Raw genomic sequence first — 24756 nt, 5'->3', positions numbered from 1 at the left:
CCCCAGGACCAGTGTGCATCTGAGTCAATGGGACTCTCTCTGACCTTTCCACCCAGTCCCCCAGGACCAGTGTGTATCTGAGTCAATGGGACTCCCTCTGACCTTTCCACCCAGTCCCCCATGACCAGTGTGTATCTGAGTCAATGGGACTCCCTCTGACCTTTCCGCCCTGTCCCCCATGACCAGTGTGTATCTGAATGAATGGGACTCGATCGGACCTTTCTCCCCAGTCCCCCAGTACCAGTGTGTATCTGAGTCAATGAGACTCTCTCTGACCTTTCCCCCCAGTCCCCCAGGACCAGTGTGTATCTGAATAAATGGGACTCTATCTGACCTTTCTCCCCAGTCCCCCAGGACCAGTGTGTATCGGGGTCAATGGGACTCGCTCTGACCTTTCTCCCCAGTCCATTCCCAGGACCAGTGTGTATCTGAGTCAATGGGACTCGCTCTGACCTTTCTCCCCAATCCATCCCCAGGACCAGTGTGTATCGGAGTCAATGGGAATCACTCTGACCTTTCCCCCCAGTCCCCCAGTACCAGTGTGTATCTGGGTCAATGGGACTCTCTCTGACCTTTCCCCCCAGTCCCCCAGGACCAGTGTGTATCTGAATAAATGGGACTCTATCTGACCTTTCTCCCCAGTCCCCCAGGACCAGTGTGTATCGGGGTCAATGGGACTCGCTCTGACCTTTCCCCCCAGTCCTCCATGACCAGTGTGTATCTGAGTCAATGGGACTCTCTCTGACCTTTCTCCCCAGTCCCCCAGGACCAGTGTGTATCTGAGTCAATGGGACTCTCGCTGACCTTTCCACCCAGTCCCCCAGGACCAGTGTGTATCTGAGTCAATGGGACTCCCTCTGACCTTTCCGCCCAGTCCCCCATGACCAGTGTGTATCTGAGTCAATGGGACTCTCTCTGACCTTTCTCCCCAGACCCCCAGGACCAGTGTGTATCCCAGTCAATGGGACTCTCTGACCTTTCTACCCAGTCCCCCAGGACCAGTGTGTATCTGAGTCAATGGGACACTCTCTGACCTTTCCCCCCAATCCCCCAGGACCAGTGTGTATCTGAGTCAATGGGACTCGCTCTGACCTTTCTCCCCAATCCATCCCCAGGACCAATGTGTATCTGAGTCAATGGGACTCTCTGACCTTTCTCCCCAGTCCCCCAGGACCAGTGTGCATCTGAATCAATGGGACTCTATTTGACCTTTCTCCCCAGTCCACCAAGGAACAGTGTGTATCTGAGTCAATGGGACTCTCTGACCTTTCCCCTCAGTCCGCCAGGTCTAGTGTGTATCTGAGTCAATGGGACGACCTGACCTTTCCCCGCAGACCCCCAGAACGAGTGTGTATCTGGGTCAATGGGACTTCTCTGACCTTTCCCCCCAGTCCCCCAGGACTAGTGTGTATCTAAGTCAATGGGACTCTCTCTGACGTTTCTCCCCTGTCCATCCCCAGGACCAGTGTGTATCTGAGTCAATGGGACTCTCTCTGACCTTTCTCCCCAGTCCCCCAGGACCAGTGTGTAGCTGAGTCAATGGGACACTCCGACCTTTCTCCCCAGTCCCCCAGGACCAGTGTGTATCTGAGTCAATGGGACTCTATCTGACCTTTCCCCCCAGTCCCCTAGGACCAGTGTGTATCGGGGTCAATGGGACTCGCTCTGACCTTTCTCCCCAGTCCCCCAGGACCATTGTTCATCTGAGTCAATGGGACTCTCTGACCTTTCTCCCCAGTCCATCCCAAGGAGCAGTGTGCATCTGAGTCAATGGGACTCTCTCTGACCTTTCTCCCCAGTCCCCCAGGACCAGTGTGTATGTGAGTCAATGGGACTCTACCTGACCTTACTCCCCAGTCCCCCCAGGACCAGTGTGTATCGGGGTCAATGGGACTCGCTCTGACCTTTCTCCCCTGTCCATCCCCAGGACCAGTGTGTATCAGAGTCAATGGGACTCTCTGACCTTTCTCCCCAGTCCGTCCCCAGGACCAGTGTGCATCTGAGTCAATGGGACTCTCTGACCTTTCACCCCAGTCCCTCAGTACCAGTGTGTATCTGGGTCAATGGGACTCTCTCTGACCTTTCCCCCCAATCCCCCAGGACCAGTGTGTATCTGAGTCAATGGGACTCGCTCTGACCTTTCTCCCCAATCCATCCCCAGGACCAGTGTGTATCTGAGTCAATCGGACTCTCTCTGACCTTTCCCCCCAGTCCACCAGAACCAGTGTGTATCTGAGTCAATGGGACTCTCTCTTCCATTTCCCCCCAGTCCACAAGCACCAGTGTGCATCTGAGTTAATGGAACTCTCTCTCTGACCTTTCTCCCCAGTCCCCCAGGACCAGTGTGTATCTGAGTCATTGGGACTCTCTGACCTTTCTCCCCAGTCCATCCCCAGGACCAGTGTGTATCTGAGTCAATGGGACACTCTCTGACCTTTCTCCCCAGTCCATCCCCAGGACCAGTGTGTATCTGAGTCAATGGGACTCTCTGACCTTTCTCCCTAGTCCCCCAGGACCAGTGTGTATCTGAGTCAATTGGACTCTCTGACCTTTCCCCTCAGTCCGCCAGGTCTAGTGTGTATCTGAGTCAATGGGACTACCTGACCTTTCCCCCCAGTGCCCAGGACCAGTGTGTATCAGAGTCAATGGGACTCTCTCTGACCTTTCCCCCCAGTCCCCCAGAACCAGTGTGTATCTGGATCATTGGGACTTCTCTGACCTTTCTCCCCAGTCCCCCAGGACCAGTGTGTATCCCAGTCAATGGGACTTTCTGACCTTTCTCCCCAATCCATCACCAGGACCAGTGTGCATCTGAGTCAATGGGACTCTCTCTGATCTTTCCACCCAGTCCCCCAGGACCAGTGTGTATCTGAGTCAATGGGACTCCCTCTGACCTTTCCGCCCAGTCCCCCATGACCAGTGTGTATCTGAATGAATGGGACTCGATCGGACCTTTCACCCCAGTCCCCCAGCACCAGTGTGTATCTGATTCAATGGGACTCTATTTGACCTTTCTCCCCAGTCCCCCAGCACCAGTGTGTATCTGAATCAATGGGACTCTATCTGACCGTTCTCCTCAGTCCCCCAGGACTAGTGTGTATCTAAGTCAATGGGACTCTCTGACCTTTCTACCCAGTCCCCCGGGACCAGTGTGTATCTGAATCAATGGGACTCTGACCTTTCTCCCCAGTCCCAGTGTGTATCTGAGTCAATGGGACTCTCTGACCTTTCTCCCCAGTCCATCCCCAGGACCAGTGTGTATCTGAGTCAATGGGACTCTCTCTGACCTTTCTCCCCTGTCCATCCCCAGGACCAGTGTGTATCTGAGTCAATGGGACTCTCTCTGACCTTTCCCCCCAGTCCCCTAGGACCAGTGTGTATCGGGGTCAATGGGACTCGCTCTGACCTTTCACCCCAGTCCCCCAGGACCAGTGTGTAGCTGAGTCAATGGGACACTCTGACCTTTCTCCCCAGTCCCCCAGGACCAGTGTGTATCTGAGTCAATGGGACTCTCTCTGACCTTTCCCCCCAGTCCCCTAGGACCAGTGTGTATCTGAGTCAATGGGACTCTCTCTGACCTTTCTTCCCAGTCCCCCAGGACCAGTGTGTATCTGAGTCAATGGGACTCTCTGACCTTACTCCCCAGTCCTCCAGGACCAGTGTGTATCTGAGTCAATGGGACTCTCTGACCTTTCCAGCCAGTCCCCCAGGACCAGTGTGTATCAGAGTCAATGGGACTCGCTCTGACCTTTCCCCCCAGTCCCTCAGAACCAGTGTGTATCTGGGTCAATGGGACTTCTCTGACCTTTCCCCCCAGTCCCCCAGGACCAGTGTGCATCTGAATGAATGGGAGTCGATCGGACCTTTCTCCCCTGTCCCCCAGGACCAGTGTGCATCTGAGTCAATGGGACTCTCTCTGACCTTTCCACCCAGTCCCCCAGGACCAGTGTGTATCTGAGTCATTGGGACTCTCTGACCTTTCTCCCCAGTCCATCCCCAGGACCAGTGTGTATCTGAGTCAATGGGACTCTCTCTTCCATTTCCCCCCAGTCCACAAGCACCAGTGTGCATCTGAGTTAATGGAACTCTCTCTCTGACCTTTCTCCCCAGTCCCCCAGGACCAGTGTGTATCTGAGTCATTGGGACTCTCTGACCTTTCTCCCCAGTCCATCCCCAGGACCAGTGTGTATCTGAGTCAATGGGACACTCTCTGACCTTTCTCCCCAGTCCATCCCCAGGACCAGTGTGTATCTGAGTCAATGGGACTCTCTGACCTTTCTCCCTAGTCCCCCAGGACCAGTGTGTATCTGAGTCAATTGGACTCTCTGACCTTTCCCCTCAGTCCGCCAGGTCTAGTGTGTATCTGAGTCAATGGGACTACCTGACCTTTCCCCCCAGTGCCCAGGACCAGTGTGTATCAGAGTCAATGGGACTCTCTCTGACCTTTCCCCCCAGTCCCCCAGAACCAGTGTGTATCTGGATCATTGGGACTTCTCTGACCTTTCTCCCCAGTCCCCCAGGACCAGTGTGTATCCCAGTCAATGGGACTTTCTGACCTTTCTCCCCAATCCATCACCAGGACCAGTGTGCATCTGAGTCAATGGGACTCTCTCTGATCTTTCCACCCAGTCCCCCAGGACCAGTGTGTATCTGAGTCAATGGGACTCCCTCTGACCTTTCCGCCCAGTCCCCCATGACCAGTGTGTATCTGAATGAATGGGACTCGATCGGACCTTTCACCCCAGTCCCCCAGCACCAGTGTGTATCTGATTCAATGGGACTCTATTTGACCTTTCCCCCCAGTCCCCTAGGACCAGTGTGTATCTGAGTCAATGGGACTCTCTCTGACCTTTCTTCCCAGTCCCCCAGGACCAGTGTGTATCTGAGTCAATGGGACTCTCTGACCTTACTCCCCAGTCCTCCAGGACCAGTGTGTATCTGAGTCAATGGGACTCTCTGACCTTTCCAGCCAGTCCCCCAGGACCAGTGTGTATCAGAGTCAATGGGACTCGCTCTGACCTTTCCCCCCAGTCCCTCAGAACCAGTGTGTATCTGGGTCAATGGGACTTCTCTGACCTTTCCCCCCAGTCCCCCAGGACCAGTGTGCATCTGAATGAATGGGAGTCGATCGGACCTTTCTCCCCTGTCCCCCAGGACCAGTGTGCATCTGAGTCAATGGGACTCTCTCTGACCTTTCCACCCAGTCCCCCAGGACCAGTGTGTATCTGAGTCAATGGGACTCCCTCTGACCTTTCCACCCAGTGCCCCATGACCAGTGTGTATCTGAGTCAATGGGACTCCCTCTGACCTTTCCGCCCTGTCCCCCATGACCAGTGTGTATCTGAATGAATGGGACTCGATCGGACCTTTCTCCCCAGTCCCCCAGTACCAGTGTGTATCTGAGTCAATGAGACTCTCTCTGACCTTTCCCCCCAGTCCCCCAGGACCAGTGTGTATCTGAATAAATGGGACTCTATCTGACCTTTCTCCCCAGTCCCCCAGGACCAGTGTGTATCGGGGTCAATGGGACTCGCTCTGACCTTTCTCCCCAGTCCATTCCCAGGACCAGTGTGTATCTGAGTCAATGGGACTCGCTCTGACCTTTCTCCCCAATCCATCCCCAGGACCAGTGTGTATCGGAGTCAATGGGAATCACTCTGACCTTTCCCCCCAGTCCCCCAGTACCAGTGTGTATCTGGGTCAATGGGACTCTCTCTGACCTTTCCCCCCAGTCCCCCAGGACCAGTGTGTATCTGAATAAATGGGACTCTATCTGACCTTTCTCCCCAGTCCCCCAGGACCAGTGTGTATCGGGGTCAATGGGACTCGCTCTGACCTTTCCCCCCAGTCCTCCAGGACCAGTGTGTATCTGAGTCAATGGGACTCTCTCTGACCTTTCTCCCCAGTCCCCTAGGACCAGTATGTATCGGGGTCAATGGGACTCGCTCTGACCTTTCCCCCGAGTCCCCCAGGACCAGTGTGTATCTGAGTCAATGGGACTCTCTCTGACCTTTCTCCCCAGTCCATTCCCAGGACCAGTGTGTATCTGAGTCAATGGAACTCGCTCTGACCTTTCTCCCCAATCCATCCCCAGGACCAGTGTGTATCGGAGTCAATGGGACTCACTCTGACCTTTCCCCCCTGTCCCCCATTACCAGTGTGTATCTGGGTCAATGGGACTCTCTCTGACCTTTCCCCCCAGTCCCCCAGGACCAGTGTGTATCTGAGTCAATGGGACTCGCTCTGACCTTTCTCCCCAATCCATCCCCAGGACCAGTGTGTATCTGAGTCAATCGGACTCTCTCTGACCTTTCCCCCCAGTCCACCAGAACCAGTGTGTATCTGAGTCAATGGGACTCTCTCTTCCATTTCCCCCCAGTCCACAAGCACCAGTGTGCATCTGAGTTAATGGAACTCTCTCTCTGACCTTTCTCCCCAGTCCCCCAGGACCAGTGTGTATCTGAGTCATTGGGACTCTCTGACCTTTCTCCCCAGTCCATCCCCAGGACCAGTGTGTATCTGAGTCAATGGGACACTCTCTGACCTTTCTCCCCAGTCCATCCCCAGGACCAGTGTGTATCTGAGTCAATGGGACTCTCTGACCTTTCTCCCTAGTCCCCCAGGACCAGTGTGTATCTGAGTCAATTGGACTCTCTGACCTTTCCCCTCAGTCCGCCAGGTCTAGTGTGTATCTGAGTCAATGGGACTACCTGACCTTTCCCCCCAGTGCCCAGGACCAGTGTGTATCAGAGTCAATGGGACTCTCTCTGACCTTTCCCCCCAGTCCCCCAGAACCAGTGTGTATCTGGATCATTGGGACTTCTCTGACCTTTCTCCCCAGTCCCCCAGGACCAGTGTGTATCCCAGTCAATGGGACTTTCTGACCTTTCTCCCCAATCCATCACCAGGACCAGTGTGCATCTGAGTCAATGGGACTCTCTCAGATCTTTCCACCCAGTCCCCCAGGACCAGTGTGTATCTGAGTCAATGGGACTCCCTCTGACCTTTCCGCCCAGTCCCCCATGACCAGTGTGTATCTGAATGAATGGGACTCGATCGGACCTTTCACCCCAGTCCCCCAGCACCAGTGTGTATCTGATTCAATGGGACTCTATTTGACCTTTCTCCCCAGTCCCCCAGCACCAGTGTGTATCTGAATCAATGGGACTCTATCTGACCGTTCTCCTCAGTCCCCCAGGACTAGTGTGTATCTAAGTCAATGGGACTCTCTGACCTTTCTACCCAGTCCCCCGGGACCAGTGTGTATCTGAATCAATGGGACTCTGACCTTTCTCCCCAGTCCCAGTGTGTATCTGAGTCAATGGGACTCTCTGACCTTTCTCCCCAGTCCATCCCCAGGACCAGTGTGTATCTGAGTCAATGGGACTCTCTCTGACCTTTCTCCCCTGTCCATCCCCAGGACCAGTGTGTATCTGAGTCAATGGGACTCTCTCTGACCTTTCCCCCCAGTCCCCTAGGACCAGTGTGTATCGGGGTCAATGGGACTCGCTCTGACCTTTCACCCCAGTCCCCCAGGACCAGTGTGTAGCTGAGTCAATGGGACACTCTGACCTTTCTCCCCAGTCCCCCAGGACCAGTGTGTATCTGAGTCAATGGGACTCTCTCTGACCTTTCCCCCCAGTCCCCTAGGACCAGTGTGTATCTGAGTCAATGGGACTCTCTCTGACCTTTCTTCCCAGTCCCCCAGGACCAGTGTGTATCTGAGTCAATGGGACTCTCTGACCTTACTCCCCAGTCCTCCAGGACCAGTGTGTATCTGAGTCAATGGGACTCTCTGACCTTTCCAGCCAGTCCCCCAGGACCAGTGTGTATCAGAGTCAATGGGACTCGCTCTGACCTTTCCCCCCAGTCCCTCAGAACCAGTGTGTATCTGGGTCAATGGGACTTCTCTGACCTTTCCCCCCAGTCCCCCAGGACCAGTGTGCATCTGAATGAATGGGAGTCGATCGGACCTTTCTCCCCTGTCCCCCAGGACCAGTGTGCATCTGAGTCAATGGGACTCTCTCTGACCTTTCCACCCAGTCCCCCAGGACCAGTGTGTATCTGAGTCAATGGGACTCCCTCTGACCTTTCCACCCAGTCCCCCATGACCAGTGTGTATCTGAGTCAATGGGACTCCCTCTGACCTTTCCGCCCTGTCCCCCATGACCAGTGTGTATCTGAATGAATGGGACTCGATCGGACCTTTCTCCCCAGTCCCCCAGTACCAGTGTGTATCTGAGTCAATGAGACTCTCTCTGACCTTTCCCCCCAGTCCCCCAGGACCAGTGTGTATCTGAATAAATGGGACTCTATCTGACCTTTCTCCCCAGTCCCCCAGGACCAGTGTGTATCGGGGTCAATGGGACTCGCTCTGACCTTTCTCCCCAGTCCATTCCCAGGACCAGTGTGTATCTGAGTCAATGGGACTCGCTCTGACCTTTCTCCCCAATCCATCCCCAGGACCAGTGTGTATCGGAGTCAATGGGAATCACTCTGACCTTTCCCCCCAGTCCCCCAGTACCAGTGTGTATCTGGGTCAATGGGACTCTCTCTGACCTTTCCCCCCAGTCCCCCAGGACCAGTGTGTATCTGAATAAATGGGACTCTATCTGACCTTTCTCCCCAGTCCCCCAGGACCAGTGTGTATCGGGGTCAATGGGACTCGCTCTGACCTTTCCCCCCAGTCCTCCAGGACCAGTGTGTATCTGAGTCAATGGGACTCTCTCTGACCTTTCTCCCCAGTCCCCTAGGACCAGTATGTATCGGGGTCAATGGGACTCGCTCTGACCTTTCCCCCGAGTCCCCCAGGACCAGTGTGTATCTGAGTCAATGGGACTCTCTCTGACCTTTCTCCCCAGTCCATTCCCAGGACCAGTGTGTATCTGAGTCAATGGAACTCGCTCTGACCTTTCTCTCCAATCCATCCCCAGGACCAGTGTGTATCGGAGTCAATGGGACTCACTCTGACCTTTCCCCCCTGTCCCCCATTACCAGTGTGTATCTGGGTCAATGGGACTCTCTCTGACCTTTCCCCCCAGTCCCCCAGGACCAGTGTGTATCTGAGTCAATGGGACTCGCTCTGACCTTTCTCCCCAATCCATCCCCAGGACCAGTGTGTATCTGAGTCAATCGGACTCTCTCTGACCTTTCCCCCCAGTCCACCAGAACCAGTGTGTATCTGAGTCAATGGGACTCTCTCTTCCATTTCCCCCCAGTCCACAAGCACCAGTGTGCATCTGAGTTAATGGAACTCTCTCTCTGACCTTTCTCCCCAGTCCCCCAGGACCAGTGTGTATCTGAGTCATTGGGACTCTCTGACCTTTCTCCCCAGTCCATCCCCAGGACCAGTGTGTATCTGAGTCAATGGGACACTCTCTGACCTTTCTCCCCAGTCCATCCCCAGGACCAGTGTGTATCTGAGTCAATGGGACTCTCTGACCTTTCTCCCTAGTCCCCCAGGACCAGTGTGTATCTGAGTCAATTGGACTCTCTGACCTTTCCCCTCAGTCCGCCAGGTCTAGTGTGTATCTGAGTCAATGGGACTACCTGACCTTTCCCCCCAGTGCCCAGGACAGTGTGTATCAGAGTCAATGGGACTCTCTCTGACCTTTCCCCCCAGTCCCCCAGAACCAGTGTGTATCTGGATCATTGGGACTTCTCTGACCTTTCTCCCCAGTCCCCCAGGACCAGTGTGTATCCCAGTCAATGGGACTTTCTGACCTTTCTCCCCAATCCATCACCAGGACCAGTGTGCATCTGAGTCAATGGGACTCTCTCTGATCTTTCCACCCAGTCCCCCAGGACCAGTGTGTATCTGAGTCAATGGGACTCCCTCTGACCTTTCCGCCCAGTCCCCCATGACCAGTGTGTATCTGAATGAATGGGACTCGATCGGACCTTTCACCCCAGTCCCCCAGCACCAGTGTGTATCTGATTCAATGGGACTCTATTTGACCTTTCTCCCCAGTCCCCCAGCACCAGTGTGTATCTGAATCAATGGGACTCTATCTGACCGTTCTCCTCAGTCCCCCAGGACTAGTGTGTATCTAAGTCAATGGGACTCTCTGACCTTTCTACCCAGTCCCCCGGGACCAGTGTGTATCTGAATCAATGGGACTCTGACCTTTCTCCCCAGTCCCAGTGTGTATCTGAGTCAATGGGACTCTCTGACCTTTCTCCCCAGTCCATCCCCAGGACCAGTGTGTATCTGAGTCAATGGGACTCTCTCTGACCTTTCTCCCCTGTCCATCCCCAGGACCAGTGTGTATCTGAGTCAATGGGACTCTCTCTGACCTTTCCCCCCAGTCCCCTAGGACCAGTGTGTATCGGGGTCAATGGGACTCGCTCTGACCTTTCACCCCAGTCCCCCAGGACCAGTGTGTAGCTGAGTCAATGGGACACTCTGACCTTTCTCCCCAGTCCCCCAGGACCAGTGTGTATCTGAGTCAATGGGACTCTCTCTGACCTTTCCCCCCAGTCCCCTAGGACCAGTGTGTATCTGAGTCAATGGGACTCTCTCTGACCTTTCTTCCCAGTCCCCCAGGACCAGTGTGTATCTGAGTCAATGGGACTCTCTGACCTTACTCCCCAGTCCTCCAGGACCAGTGTGTATCTGAGTCAATGGGACTCTCTGACCTTTCCAGCCAGTCCCCCAGGACCAGTGTGTATCAGAGTCAATGGGACTCGCTCTGACCTTTCCCCCCAGTCCCTCAGAACCAGTGTGTATCTGGGTCAATGGGACTTCTCTGACCTTTCCCCCCAGTCCCCCAGGACCAGTGTGCATCTGAATGAATGGGAGTCGATCGGACCTTTCTCCCCTGTCCCCCAGGACCAGTGTGCATCTGAGTCAATGGGACTCTCTCTGACCTTTCCACCCAGTCCCCCAGGACCAGTGTGTATCTGAGTCAATGGGACTCCCTCTGACCTTTCCACCCAGTCCCCCATGACCAGTGTGTATCTGAGTCAATGGGACTCCCTCTGACCTTTCCGCCCTGTCCCCCATGACCAGTGTGTATCTGAATGAATGGGACTCGATCGGACCTTTCTCCCCAGTCCCCCAGTACCAGTGTGTATCTGAGTCAATGAGACTCTCTCTGACCTTTCCCCCCAGTCCCCCAGGACCAGTGTGTATCTGAATAAATGGGACTCTATCTGACCTTTCTCCCCAGTCCCCCAGGACCAGTGTGTATCGGGGTCAATGGGACTCGCTCTGACCTTTCTCCCCAGTCCATTCCCAGGACCAGTGTGTATCTGAGTCAATGGGACTCGCTCTGACCTTTCTCCCCAATCCATCCCCAGGACCAGTGTGTATCGGAGTCAATGGGAATCACTCTGACCTTTCCCCCCAGTCCCCCAGTACCAGTGTGTATCTGGGTCAATGGGACTCTCTCTGACCTTTCCCCCCAGTCCCCCAGGACCAGTGTGTATCTGAATAAATGGGACTCTATCTGACCTTTCTCCCCAGTCCCCCAGGACCAGTGTGTATCGGGGTCAATGGGACTCGCTCTGACCTTTCCCCCCAGTCCTCCAGGACCAGTGTGTATCTGAGTCAATGGGACTCTCTCTGACCTTTCTCCCCAGTCCCCTAGGACCAGTATGTATCGGGGTCAATGGGACTCGCTCTGACCTTTCCCCCGAGTCCCCCAGGACCAGTGTGTATCTGAGTCAATGGGACTCTCTCTGACCTTTCTCCCCAGTCCATTCCCAGGACCAGTGTGTATCTGAGTCAATGGAACTCGCTCTGACCTTTCTCCCCAATCCATCCCCAGGACCAGTGTGTATCGGAGTCAATGGGACTCACTCTGACCTTTCCCCCCTGTCCCCCAGTACCAGTGTGTATCTGGGTCAATGGGACTCTCTCTGACCTTTCCCCCCAGTCCCCCAGGACCAGTGTGTATCTGAATAAATGGGACTCTATCTGACCTTTCTCCCCAGTCCCCCAGCACCAGTGTGTATCGGGGTCAATGGGACTCGCTCTGACCTTTCTCCCCAGTCCCCCAGGACCAGTGTGTATCGGGGTCAATGGGACTCGCTCTGACCTTTCCCCCCAGTCCCCCAGGAACAGTGTGTATCTGAGTCAATGGGACTCTATCTGACCTTTCTCCCCAGTCCCCCAGCACCAGTGTGTATCGGGGTCAATGGGACTCGCTCTGACCTTTCTCCCCAGTCCCCCAGGACCAGTGTGTATCGGGGTCAATGGGACTCGCTCTGACCTTTCCCCCCAGTCCCCCAGGAACAGTGTGTATCTGAGTCAATGGGACTCTATCTGACCTTTCCCCCCAGTCCCCTAGGACCAGTGTGTATCGGGGTCAATGGGACTCGCTCTGACCTTTCCCCCCAGTCCCCGAGGACCAGTGTGTATCTGAGTCAATGGGACTCGCTCTGACCTTTCCCCCCAGTCCCTCAGAACCTGTGTGTATCTGAATGAATGGGAGTCGATCGGATATTTCTCCCCTGACCCCCAGGACCAGTGTGCATCTGAATTAATGGGACTCTCTCTGACCTTTCCACCCAGTCCCCCAGGACCAGTGTGTATCTGAGTCAATGGGACTCCCTCTGACCTTTCCGCTCAGTCCCCCAGGACCAGTGTGTATCTGAATGAATGGGAGTCGATCGGACCTTTCTTCCCAGTCCCCCAGGACCATTGTTCATCTGAGTCAATGGGACTCTCTGAACTTTCTCCCAAGTCCATCCCAAGGAGCAGTGTGTATCTGAGTCAATGGGACTCTCTCTGACCTTTCTCCCCAGTCTCACAGGACCAGTGTGTATCTGAGTCAATGGGACTCGCTCTGACCTTTCTCCTCAGTCCATCCCCAGGATCATTGTGTTTCTGAGTTAATGGGACTCTCTCTGACCTTTCTCCCCAGTCCCCCAGTACCAGTGCGTATCTGAGTCAACGGGACTCTCTGACCTTTCTCCCCAGTCCATCCCAAGGAGCAGTGTGCATCTGAGTCAATGGGACTTTACCTGACCTTACTCCCCAGTCCCCCCAGGACCAGTGTGTATCGGGGTCAATGGGACTCTCTCTGACCTTTCCCCCCAGTCCCCCAGGACCAGTGTGTATCTGAATAAATGGAACTCTATCTGACCTTTCTCCCCAGTCCCCCAGGACCAGTGTGTATCGGGGTCAATGGGACTCGCTTTGACCTTTCCCTCCAGTCCTCCAGGACCAGTGTGTATCTGAGTCAATGGGACTCTCTCTGACCTTTCTCCCCAGTCCCCTAGGACCAGTGTGTATCGGGGTCAATGGGACTCGCTCTGACCTTTCCCCCCAGTCCATCCCCAGGACCATTGTTCATCTGAGTCAATGCGACTCTCTGACCTTTCTCCTCAGTCCATCCACAGGAGCAGTGTGCATCTGAGTCAATGGGACTCGCTCTGACATTTCTCCCCAGTCCATCCCCAGGACCAGTGTGTATCTGAGTCAATGGGACTCTCTCTGACCTTTCTCCCCAGTCCATTCCCAGGACCAGTGTGTATCTGAGTCAATGAGACTCGCTCTGACCTTTCTCCCCAATCCATCCCCAGGACCAGAGTGTATCGGAGTCAATGGGACTCACTCTGAACTTTCCCCCCAGTCCCCCAGTACCAGTGTGTATCTGGGTCAATGGGACTCTCTCTGACCTTTCCCCCCAGTCCTCCAGGACCAGTGTGTATCTGAATAAATGGGACTCTATCTGACCTTTCTCCCCAGTCCCCCAGGACCAGTGTGTATCGGGGTCAATGGGACTCGCTCTGACCTTTCTCCCCAGTCCCCCAGGACCAGTGTGTATCGTGGTCAATGGGACTCGCTCTGACCTTTCCCCCCAGTCCCCCAGGACCAGTGTGTATCTGAGTCAATGGGACTCTATCTGACCTTTCCCCCCAGTCCCCTAGGACCAGTGTGTATCGGGGTCAATGGGACTCGCTCTGACCTTTCCCCCCAGTCCCCGAGGACCAGTGTGTATCTGAGTCAATGGGACTCGCTCTGACCTTTCCCCCCAATCCCTCAGAACCTGTGTGTATCTGAATGAATGGGAGTCGATCGGATATTTCTCCCCTGACGCCCAGGACCAGTGTGCATCTGAATTAATGGGACTCTCTCTGACCTTTCCACCCAGTCCCCCAGGACCAGTGTGTATCTGAGTCAATGGGACTCCCTCTGACCTTTCCGCCCAGTCCCCCAGGACCAGTGTGTATCTGAATGAATGGGAGTCGATCGGACCTTTCTCCCCAGTCCCCCAGGACCATTGTTCATCTGAGTCAATGGGACTCTCTGACCTTTCTCCCAAGTCCATCCCAAGGAGCAGTGTGTATCTGAGTCAATGGGACTCTCTCTGACCTTTCTCCCCAGTCCCCCAGGACCAGTGTGTATCTGAGTCAATGGGACTCCCTCTGACCTTTCCGCCCAGTCCCCCATGACCAGTCCGCCCAGTCCCCCATGACCAGTGTGTATCTGAGTCAATGGGACTTCCTCTGACCTTTCTCCCCAATCCATCCGCAGGACCAGTGTGCATCTGAGTCAATGGGACTCTCTCTGACCTTTCCACCCAGTTCCCCAGGACCAGTGTGTATCTGAGTCAATGGGACTCCCTCTGACCTTTCCGCCCAGTCCCCCATGACCAGTGTGTATCTGAGTCAATGGGACTCTCTCTGACCTTTCTCCCCAGTCCCCCAGGACCAGTGTGTATCCCAGTCAATGGGACTCTCTGACCTTTCTCCTCAGTCCATCCCCAGGATCAGTGTGTTTCTGAGTCAATGGGACTCTCTCTGACCTTTCTCCCCAGTCCCCCAGGACCAGTGTGTATCTGAATGATTGGGACTCGATCGGACCTTTCTCCCCAGTCCCCCAGTACCAGTGTGTATCTAAGTCAATGGGACTCTCTGACCTTTCTACCCAGTTCCCCGGGACCAGTGTGTATCTGAATCAATGGGACTCTGACCTTTCTCCCCAGTCCCAGTGTGTATCTGAGTCAATGGGACTCTCTGACCTTTCTCCCCAGTCCATCCCCAGGACCAGTGTGTATCTGAGTCAATGGGACTCTCTCTGACCTTTCTCCCCTGTCCATCCCCAGGACCAGTGTGTATCTGAGTCAATGGGACTCTCTCTGACCTTTCCCCCCAGTCCCCTAGGACCAGTGTGTATCGGGGTCAATGGGACTCGCTCTGACCTTTCACCCCAGTCCCCCAGGACCAGTGTGTAGCTGAGTCAATGGGACACTCTGACCTTTCTCCCCAGTCCCCCAGGACCAGTATGTATCTGAGTCAATGGGACTCTCTCTGACCTTTCCCCCCAGTCCCCTAGGACCAGTGTGTATCTGAGTCAATGGGACTCTCTCTGACCTTTCTTCCCAGTCCCCCAGGACCAGTGTGTATCTGAGTCAATGGGACTCTCTGACCTTACTCCCCAGTCCTCCAGGACCAGTGTGTATCTGAGTCAATGGGACTCTCTGACCTTTCCAGCCAGTCCCCCAGGACCAGTGTGTATCAGAGTCAATGGGACTCGCTCTGACCTTTCCCCCCAGTCCCTCAGAACCAGTGTGTATCTGGGTCAATGGGACTTCTCTGACCTTTCCCCCCAGTCCCCCAGGACCAGTGTGCATCTGAATGAATGGGAGTCGATCGGACCTTTCTCCCCTGTCCCCCAGGACCAGTGTGCATCTGAGTCAATGGGACTCTCTCTGACCTTTCCACCCAGTCCCCCAGGACCAGTGTGTATCTGAGTCAATGGGACTCCCTCTGACCTTTCCACCCAGTCCCCCATGACCAGTGTGTATCTGAGTCAATGGGACTCCCTCTGACCTTTCCGCCCTGTCCCCCATGACCAGTGTGTATCTGAATGAATGGGACTCGATCGGACCTTTCTCCCCAGTCCCCCAGTACCAGTGTGTATCTGAGTCAATGAGACTCTCTCTGACCTTTCCCCCCAGTCCCCCAGGACCAGTGTGTATCTGAATAAATGGGACTCTATCTGACCTTTCTCCCCAGTCCCCCAGGACCAGTGTGTATCGGGGTCAATGGGACTCGCTCTGACCTTTCTCCCCAATCCATCCCCAGGACCAGTGTGTATCGGAGTCAATGGGAATCACTCTGACCTTTCCCCCCAGTCCCCCAGTACCAGTGTGTATCTGGGTCAATGGGACTCTCTCTGACCTTTCCCCCCAGTCCCCCAGGACCAGTGTGTATCTGAATAAATGGGACTCTATCTGACCTTTCTCCCCAGTCCCCCAGGACCAGTGTGTATCGGGGTCAATGGGACTCGCTCTGACCTTTCCCCCCAGTCCTCCAGGACCAGTGTGTATCTGAGTCAATGGGACTCTCTCTGACCTTTCTCCCCAGTCCCCTAGGACCAGTATGTATCGGGGTCAATGGGACTCGCTCTGACCTTTCCCCCGAGTCCCCCAGGACCAGTGTGTATCTGAGTCAATGGGACTCTCTCTGACCTTTCTCCCCAGTCCATTCCCAGGACCAGTGTGTATCTGAGTCAATGGAACTCGCTCTGACCTTTCTCCCCAATCCATCCCCAGGACCAGTGTGTATCGGAGTCAATGGGACTCACTCTGACCTTTCCCCCCTGTCCCCCAGTACCAGTGTGTATCTGGGTCAATGGGACTCTCTCTGACCTTTCCCCCCAGTCCCCCAGGACCAGTGTGTATCTGAATAAATGGGACTCTATCTGACCTTTCTCCCCAGTCCCCCAGCACCAGTGTGTATCGGGGTCAATGGGACTCGCTCTGACCTTTCTCCCCAGTCCCCCAGGACCAGTGTGTATCGGGGTCAATGGGACTCGCTCTGACCTTTCCCCCCAGTCCCCCAGGAACAGTGTGTATCTGAGTCAATGGGACTCTATCTGACCTTTCTCCCCAGTCCCCCAGCACCAGTGTGTATCGGGGTCAATGGGACTCGCTCTGACCTTTCTCCCCAGTCCCCCAGGACCAGTGTGTATCGGGGTCAATGGGACTCGCTCTGACCTTTCCCCCCAGTCCCCCAGGAACAGTGTGTATCTGAGTCAATGGGACTCTATCTGACCTTTCCCCCCAGTCCCCTAGGACCAGTGTGTATCGGGGTCAATGGGACTCGCTCTGACCTTTCCCCCCAGTCCCCGAGGACCAGTGTGTATCTGAGTCAATGGGACTCGCTCTGACCTTTCCCCCCAGTCCCTCAGAACCTGTGTGTATCTGAATGAATGGGAGTCGATCGGATATTTCTCCCCTGACCCCCAGGACCAGTGTGCATCTGAATTAATGGGACTCTCTCTGACCTTTCCACCCAGTCCCCCAGGACCAGTGTGTATCTGAGTCAATGGGACTCCCTCTGACCTTTCCGCTCAGTCCCCCAGGACCAGTGTGTATCTGAATGAATGGGAGTCGATCGGACCTTTCTCCCCAGTCCCCCAGGACCATTGTTCATCTGAGTCAATGGGACTCTCTGAACTTTCTCCCAAGTCCATCCCAAGGAGCAGTGTGTATCTGAGTCAATGGGACTCTCTCTGACCTTTCTCCCCAGTCTCACAGGACCAGTGTGTATCTGAGTCAATGGGACTCGCTCTGACCTTTCTCCTCAGTCCATCCCCAGGATCATTGTGTTTCTGAGTTAATGGGACTCTCTCTGACCTTTCTCCCCAGTCCCCCAGTACCAGTGCGTATCTGAGTCAACGGGACTCTCTGACCTTTCTCCCCAGTCCATCCCAAGGAGCAGTGTGCATCTGAGTCAATGGGACTTTACCTGACCTTACTCCCCAGTCCCCCCAGGACCAGTGTGTATCGGGGTCAATGGGACTCTCTCTGACCTTTCCCCCCAGTCCCCCAGGACCAGTGTGTATCTGAATAAATGGAACTCTATCTGACCTTTCTCCCCAGTCCCCCAGGACCAGTGTGTATCGGGGTCAATGGGACTCGCTTTGACCTTTCCCTCCAGTCCTCCAGGACCAGTGTGTATCTGAGTCAATGGGACTCTCTCTGACCTTTCTCCCCAGTCCCCTAGGACCAGTGTGTATCGGGGTCAATGGGACTCGCTCTGACCTTTCCCCCCAGTCCATCCCCAGGACCATTGTTCATCTGAGTCAATGCGACTCTCTGACCTTTCTCCTCAGTCCATCCACAGGAGCAGTGTGCATCTGAGTCAATGGGACTCGCTCTGACATTTCTCCCCAGTCCATCCCCAGGACCAGTGTGTATCTGAGTCAATGGGACTCTCTCTGACCTTTCTCCCCAGTCCATTCCCAGGACCAGTGTGTATCTGAGTCAATGAGACTCGCTCTGACCTTTCTCCCCAATCCATCCCCAGGACCAGAGTGTATCGGAGTCAATGGGACTCACTCTGAACTTTCCCCCCAGTCCCCCAGTACCAGTGTGTATCTGGGTCAATGGGACTCTCTCTGACCTTTCCCCCCAGTCCTCCAGGACCAGTGTGTATCTGAATAAATGGGACTCTATCTGACCTTTCTCCCCAGTCCCCCAGGACCAGTGTGTATCGGGGTCAATGGGACTCGCTCTGACCTTTCTCCCCAGTCCCCCAGGACCAGTGTGTATCGTGGTCAATGGGACTCGCTCTGACCTTTCCCCCCAGTCCCCCAGGACCAGTGTGTATCTGAGTCAATGGGACTCTATCTGACCTTTCCCCCCAGTCCCCTAGGACCAGTGTGTATCGGGGTCAATGGGACTCGCTCTGACCTTTCCCCCCAGTCCCCGAGGACCAGTGTGTATCTGAGTCAATGGGACTCGCTCTGACCTTTCCCCCCAATCCCTCAGAACCTGTGTGTATCTGAATGAATGGGAGTCGATCGGATATTTCTCCCCTGACGCCCAGGACCAGTGTGCATCTGAATTAATGGGACTCTCTCTGACCTTTCCACCCAGTCCCCCAGGACCAGTGTGTATCTGAGTCAATGGGACTCCCTCTGACCTTTCCGCCCAGTCCCCCAGGACCAGTGTGTATCTGAATGAATGGGAGTCGATCGGACCTTTCTCCCCAGTCCCCCAGGACCATTGTTCATCTGAGTCAATGGGACTCTCTGACCTTTCTCCCAAGTCCATCCCAAGGAGCAGTGTGTATCTGAGTCAATGGGACTCTCTCTGACCTTTCTCCCCAGTCCCCCAGGACCAGTGTGTATCTGAGTCAATGGGACTCCCTCTGACCTTTCCGCCCAGTCCCCCATGACCAGTCCGCCCAGTCCCCCATGACCAGTGTGTATCTGAGTCAATGGGACTCCCTCTGACCTTTCTCCCCAATCCATCCGCAGGACCAGTGTGCATCTGAGTCAATGGGACTCTCTCTGACCTTTCCACCCAGTTCCCCAGGACCAGTGTGTATCTGAGTCAATGGGACTCCCTCTGACCTTTCCGCCCAGTCCCCCATGACCAGTGTGTATCTGAGTCAATGGGACTCTCTCTGACCTTTCTCCCCAGTCCCCCAGGACCAGTGTGTATCCCAGTCAATGGGACTCTCTGACCTTTCTCCTCAGTCCATCCCCAGGATCAGTGTGTTTCTGAGTCAATGGGACTCTCTCTGACCTTTCTCCCCAGTCCCCCAGGACCAGTGTGTATCTGAATGATTGGGACTCGATCGGACCTTTCTCCCCAGTCCCCCAGTACCAGTGTGTATCTGAGGCAATGGGACTCTCTGACCTTTCTCCCCAGTCCATCCCAAGGAGCAGTGTGCATCTAAGTCAATGGGACTCTCTCTGACCTTTCTCCCCAGTCCCCCAGGACCAGTGTGTATCTGAGTCAATGGGACTCCCTCTGACCTTTCCCCCCAATCCCCCAGGACCAGTGTGTATCTGAGTCAATGGGACTCGCTCTGACCTTTCTCCCCAATCCATCCCCAGGACCAGTGTGCATCTGAGTCAATGGGACTCTACCTGACCTTACTCCCCAGTCCCCCCAGGACCAGTGTGTATCGGGGTCAATGGGACTCGCTCTGACCTTTCACCCCAATCCATCCCCAGGACCAGTGTGTATCTGAGTCAACGGGACTCTCTCTGACCTTTCTCCCCTGTCCATCCCCAGGACCAGTGTGTATCAGAGTCAATGGAACTCTCTGACCTTTCTCCCCAGTCCGTCCACAGGACCAGTGTGCATCTGAGTCAATGGGACTCTCTCTGACCTTTCTCCCCTGTCCATCCCCAGGACCAGTGTGTATCAGAGTCAATGGGACTCTCTGACCTTTCACCCCAGTCCCCCAGCACCAGTGTGTATCTGATTCAATGGGACTCTCTCTGACCTTTCCCCCCAATCCCCCAGGACCAGTGTGTATCTGAGTCAATGGGACTCGCTCTGACCTTTCTCCCCAATCCATCCCCAGGACCAGTGTGTATCTGAGTCAATCGGACTCTCTCTGACCTTTCCCCCCAGTCCACCAGGACCAGTGTGTATCTGAGTCAATGGGACTCTCTCTTCCATTTCCCCCCAGTCCACAAGCACCAGTGTGCATCTGAGTTAATGGAACTCTCTCTCTGACCTTTCTCCCCAGTCCCCCAGGACCAGTGTGTATCTGAGTCAATGGGACTCTCTGACCTTTCTCCCCAGTCCATCCCCAGGACCAGTGTGTATCTGAGTCAATGGGACTCTCTCTGACCTTTCCCCCCAGTCCCCCAGAACCAGTGTGTATCTGGATCAATGGAACTTCTCTGACCTTTCCCCCCAGTCCCCCAGGACCAGTGTGTATCGGGGTCAATGGGACTCGCTCTGACCTTTCACCCCAATCCATCCCCAGGACCAGTGTGTATCTGAGTCAACGGGACTCTCTCTGACCTTTCTCCCCTGTCCATCCCCAGGACCAGTGTGTTTCAGAGTCAATGGGACTCTCTGACCTTTCCCCGCAGTCCCCCAGGACCAGTGTGTATCTGAATGAATGGGAGTCGATCGGACCTTTCTCCCCTGTCCCCCAGGACCAGTGTGCACTGAGTCAATGGGACTCTCTCTGACCTTTCCACCCAGACCCCCAGGACCAGTGTGTATCTGAGTCAATGGGACTCCCTCTGACCTTTCCGCCCAGTCCCCCATGACCAGTGTGTATCTGAGTCAATGGGACTCCCTCTGACCTTTCCGCCCAGTCCCCCATGACCAGTGTGTATCTGAATGAATGGGACTCGATTGGACCTTTCTCCCCAGTCACCCAGTACCAGTGTTTATCTGAGTCAATGCGACTCTATCTGACCTTTCTCCCCAGTCCATTCCCAGGACCAGTGTGTATCTGAGTCAATGGGACTCGCTCTGACCTTCCTCCTCAATCCATCCCCAGGACCAGTGTGTATCGGAGTCAATGGGACTCACTCTGAACTTTCCCCCCAGTCTTCCCCAGGACCAGTGTCTATCTGAGTCAATGGGACTCTCTGACCTTTCTCCCCTGTCCATCCCCAGGACCAGTGTGTAGCTGAGTCAATGGGAGTCTGACCTTTCTCCACAGTCCATCCCCAGGACCAGTGTGTATCTGAGTCAATGGGACTCTCTCTGACCTTTCTCCCCACTCCCCCAGGACAAGTGTGTGTCCCAGTCAATGGGACTCTCTGACCTTTCTCCTCAGTCAATCCCCAGGATCAGTGTGTATCTAAGTCAATGGGACTCTCTCTGACCTTTCTCCTCAGTCCCCCAGGACCAGTGTGTTACTGAGTCAATGCGAGACTCTCTGACCTTTCTCCCCAGTCCATTCCCAGGACCAGTGTGTATCTGAGTTAATGGGACTCGCTCTGACCTTTCTCCCCAATCCATCCCCAGGACCAGTGTGTATCGGAGTCAATGGGACTCACTCTGAACTTTCCTCCCAGTCTTCCCCAGGACCAGTGTGTATCTGAGTCAATGGGACTCGCTCTGACCTTTCTCCCCAATCCATCCCCAGGACCAGTGTGTATCTGAGTCAATCGGAGTCTCTCTGACCTTTCCCCCCAGTCCCCCAGGACCAGTGTGTATCTAAGTCAATGGGACTCTCTCTGACCTTTCTCCCCAGTCATCCAGGACCATTGTTCATCTGAGTCAATGGGACTCTCTGACCTTTCTCCCCAGTCCATCCCAAGGAGCAGTGTGCATCTGAGTCAATGGGACTCTCTCTGACCTTTCTCCCCAGTCCCCCAGGACCAGTGTGTATCTGAGTCAATGGGACTCTCTGACCTTCCTCCCCAGTCCCCCAGGACCAATGTGTATCTGAATCAATGGGACTCTCTCTGACCTTTCTCCCCAGTCCATCCCCAGGACCAGTGTGTATCTGAGTCAATGGGACTCTCTCTGACCTTTCTCCCCAGTCCATCCCCAGGACCAGTGTGTATCTGAGTCAATGGGACTCTCTCTGACCTTTCTCCCCTGTCCATCTCCAGGACCAGTGTGTATCTGAGTCAATGGGACTCTCTCTGACCTTTCTCCCCAGTACCCCAGGACCAGTGTGTAGCTGAGTCAATGGGACTCTGACCTTTCTCCACAGTCCATCCCCAGGACCAGTGTTTATCTGAGTCAATGGGATTCTATCTGACCTTTCCCCCCAGTCCCCTAGGACCAGTGTGTATCGGGGTCAATGGGACTCGCTCTGACCTTTCCCCCCCAGTCCCCCAGGACCAGTGTGTATCTGAGTCAATCGGAGTCTCTCTGACCTTTCCCCCCAGTCCCCCAAGACCAGTGTGTTTCTGAGTCAATGGGACTTTCTCTGAACTTCCCCCCCAGTCCCCTAGGACCAGTGTGTATCGGGGTCAATGGGACTCTCTCTGACCTTTCTCCCCAGTCATCCAGGACCATTGTTCATCTGAGTCAATGGGACTCTCTGACCTTTCTCCCCAGTCCATCCCAAGGAGCAGTGTGCATCTGAGTCAATGGGACTCTCTCTGACCTTTCTCCCCAGTCCCCCAGGACCAGTGTGTATCTGAATGAATGGGAGTCGATCTGACCTTTCTCCCCTGTCCCCCAGGACCAGTGTGTATCTGAGTCAATGGGACTCGCTCTGACCTTTCTCCCCAGTCCATTCCCAGGACCAGTGTGTATCTGAGTCAATGGGACTCACTCTGACCTTTCCCCCCAGTCCCCCAGTACCAGTGTGTTTCTGAGTCAATGGGACTTTCTCTGAACTTTCCCCCCAGTCTTCCCCAGGACCAATGTGCAGCTGAGTCAATGGGACTCCCTCTGACCTTTCCCCCCAGTCCCCCAGGACCAGCGTGTATCTGAGTCAATGGGACTTTCTCTGAACTTCCCCCCCCAGTCCCCAAGGACCAGTGTGTATCTGAGTCAATGGGACTCTCTGACCTTTCTCCCCAGTCCATCCCAAGGAATGTTAATTCCCGGATTCTTTTACCTCAATCTGGTTCAGTAAAATTACTGAGTCGAATACCTCTTGTGCTTTGAACAAAGCTGTCTTTATTACCGGCCAGTAAGACCTATCAGACAGAAGATATACTCTCTGGATAGAGCGTACACACTCCCTAAGGATAGGTGAAGTTACATCGTAAAGCGTTAACAGTTATACAGTTTTGAAATCAGATAACAAAATACAAATGGATTGACAGTCTAACTCAGCCACTCATTAGTCAATCTATATGAGATGTTCTTCTTGAAAGCTCAAGTATTGCCTCCAAATGTTTCAATCTAATGGTGTGACTATTTACTGAGACCTTGCAATTCTGCAGATGTATTTCATGTTACAATTATATATTATTGGCAGGATTAGTGACTTGAAACCTTGAGACAGACTGTTAGCTATGCTGATGTTGCACTATTTGCAATCTGACATTCTCCCAGCTATTCTTCCATGGCTTATACATTTTCATACATCCCGTTTACTTTACTGTCCTTAATTCCATATATTCCGTTCAGATATCCACATCCCCCCTTTTATCATTCTATGATAACATTTAGGATCATTCTATGAGTATTGCATTGTTGAGTAGTTCTCTAGTTTGTTGGATCATAACCCGGGAACCCTTGACCACAAGAGGGTCTGCTAACCTTGTCATTGCTTTACAGCAGAGGTTAAGGCAACCAACAATCAAACAGCAGGTAATTATTATGAGGAGAACAATTGCCCCATGTCTTAGATAGGATCTCCAAGATCCACCCAGAAACCAATCAAACCTGCTAAGTTCTTTTGCTGGTGTGGATAACTTTTTCACCTCCCTCCTTATGTGATCGGCAAGGTGGGTTATGTTTTCTGAACTATCAGGAATGTAAGTGCAACATTCAGATCCTATCAGGGCACACGTTCCCCCTTTCTCAGCTAACAGGTAATCGAGGGCCATTCGGTTTTGTAATGCTACGGTCCTTATCGCTACCATTTCAGCTGTGATGCCCTCCAGAGCCTCAGCAGTGCGGTTAGCTACCTGTTCCAATATCGTTTCTTTGAATCCATCTAACAGTCTCAGTTAGGGTCAGGGGAACGGTGCGCAAAGGAATTCCCCCTTTGGAATGTATAGGGATATGTGAACACACCCAGCTTCTAGTGAAGCACCCTTTTTCCGCATAAACGCAAGATATATACAAAAAGGTGTTTACATGGAGCTCTCGCCTTTGTCTTCCTTCCCGTGCGCCAAAACTATCATATCAACACTATTATGCAGACAGTAGCATACAGACACAGTCTCATCTTATAAATAGTCCAATTATTTAGCTGATAAAAAGAGTTCTGTTTTCACGTTTCCCTTCAGGTCTCCGTCAGTGTATTTGGCTGTCTGACAGGTAAGAGTTCAAACTGATCCTCCTTCAACTGCCTTGTTCAGCTATAGGGAGGAGGAGATCTGGAACAGAAACAGGAATTAGACTAACCAGCAAAATTTGTTTAAATGGTGATGAGCTTGCAGTGGTGCAG

The 24756-nt window shown here is 54.0% G+C and overlaps 1 protein-coding gene across 2 annotated transcripts in view; it reads right to left on the bottom strand.

Annotated features, from left to right (window-relative positions):
* Positions 1 to 24756, bottom strand: part of LOC139273342 (zinc finger protein 432-like) — a 209898-nt gene that overhangs the window by 154632 nt on the left and 30510 nt on the right. Inside the window, exon 3 of one of the 2 annotated variants that reach the window (XR_011595075.1) lies at positions 23290 to 24685. The exons of the other annotated variant lie outside the window; for it this stretch is intronic. The gene's annotated coding sequence lies outside the window, so the exon portion shown is untranslated. Of the gene's footprint in view, positions 1 to 23289; positions 24686 to 24756 lie in introns of those variants that run through there. 2 annotated transcript variants of the gene reach the window in all.

Source organism: Pristiophorus japonicus, chromosome 9 (assembly GCF_044704955.1).
Source record: "Pristiophorus japonicus isolate sPriJap1 chromosome 9, sPriJap1.hap1, whole genome shotgun sequence".
In the NCBI taxonomy this organism is placed as follows: domain Eukaryota; kingdom Metazoa; phylum Chordata; class Chondrichthyes; family Pristiophoridae; genus Pristiophorus; species Pristiophorus japonicus.
Note: the sequence above shows the minus strand (reverse complement) of the source record. Positions and strands in the feature narration are given on the sequence as shown.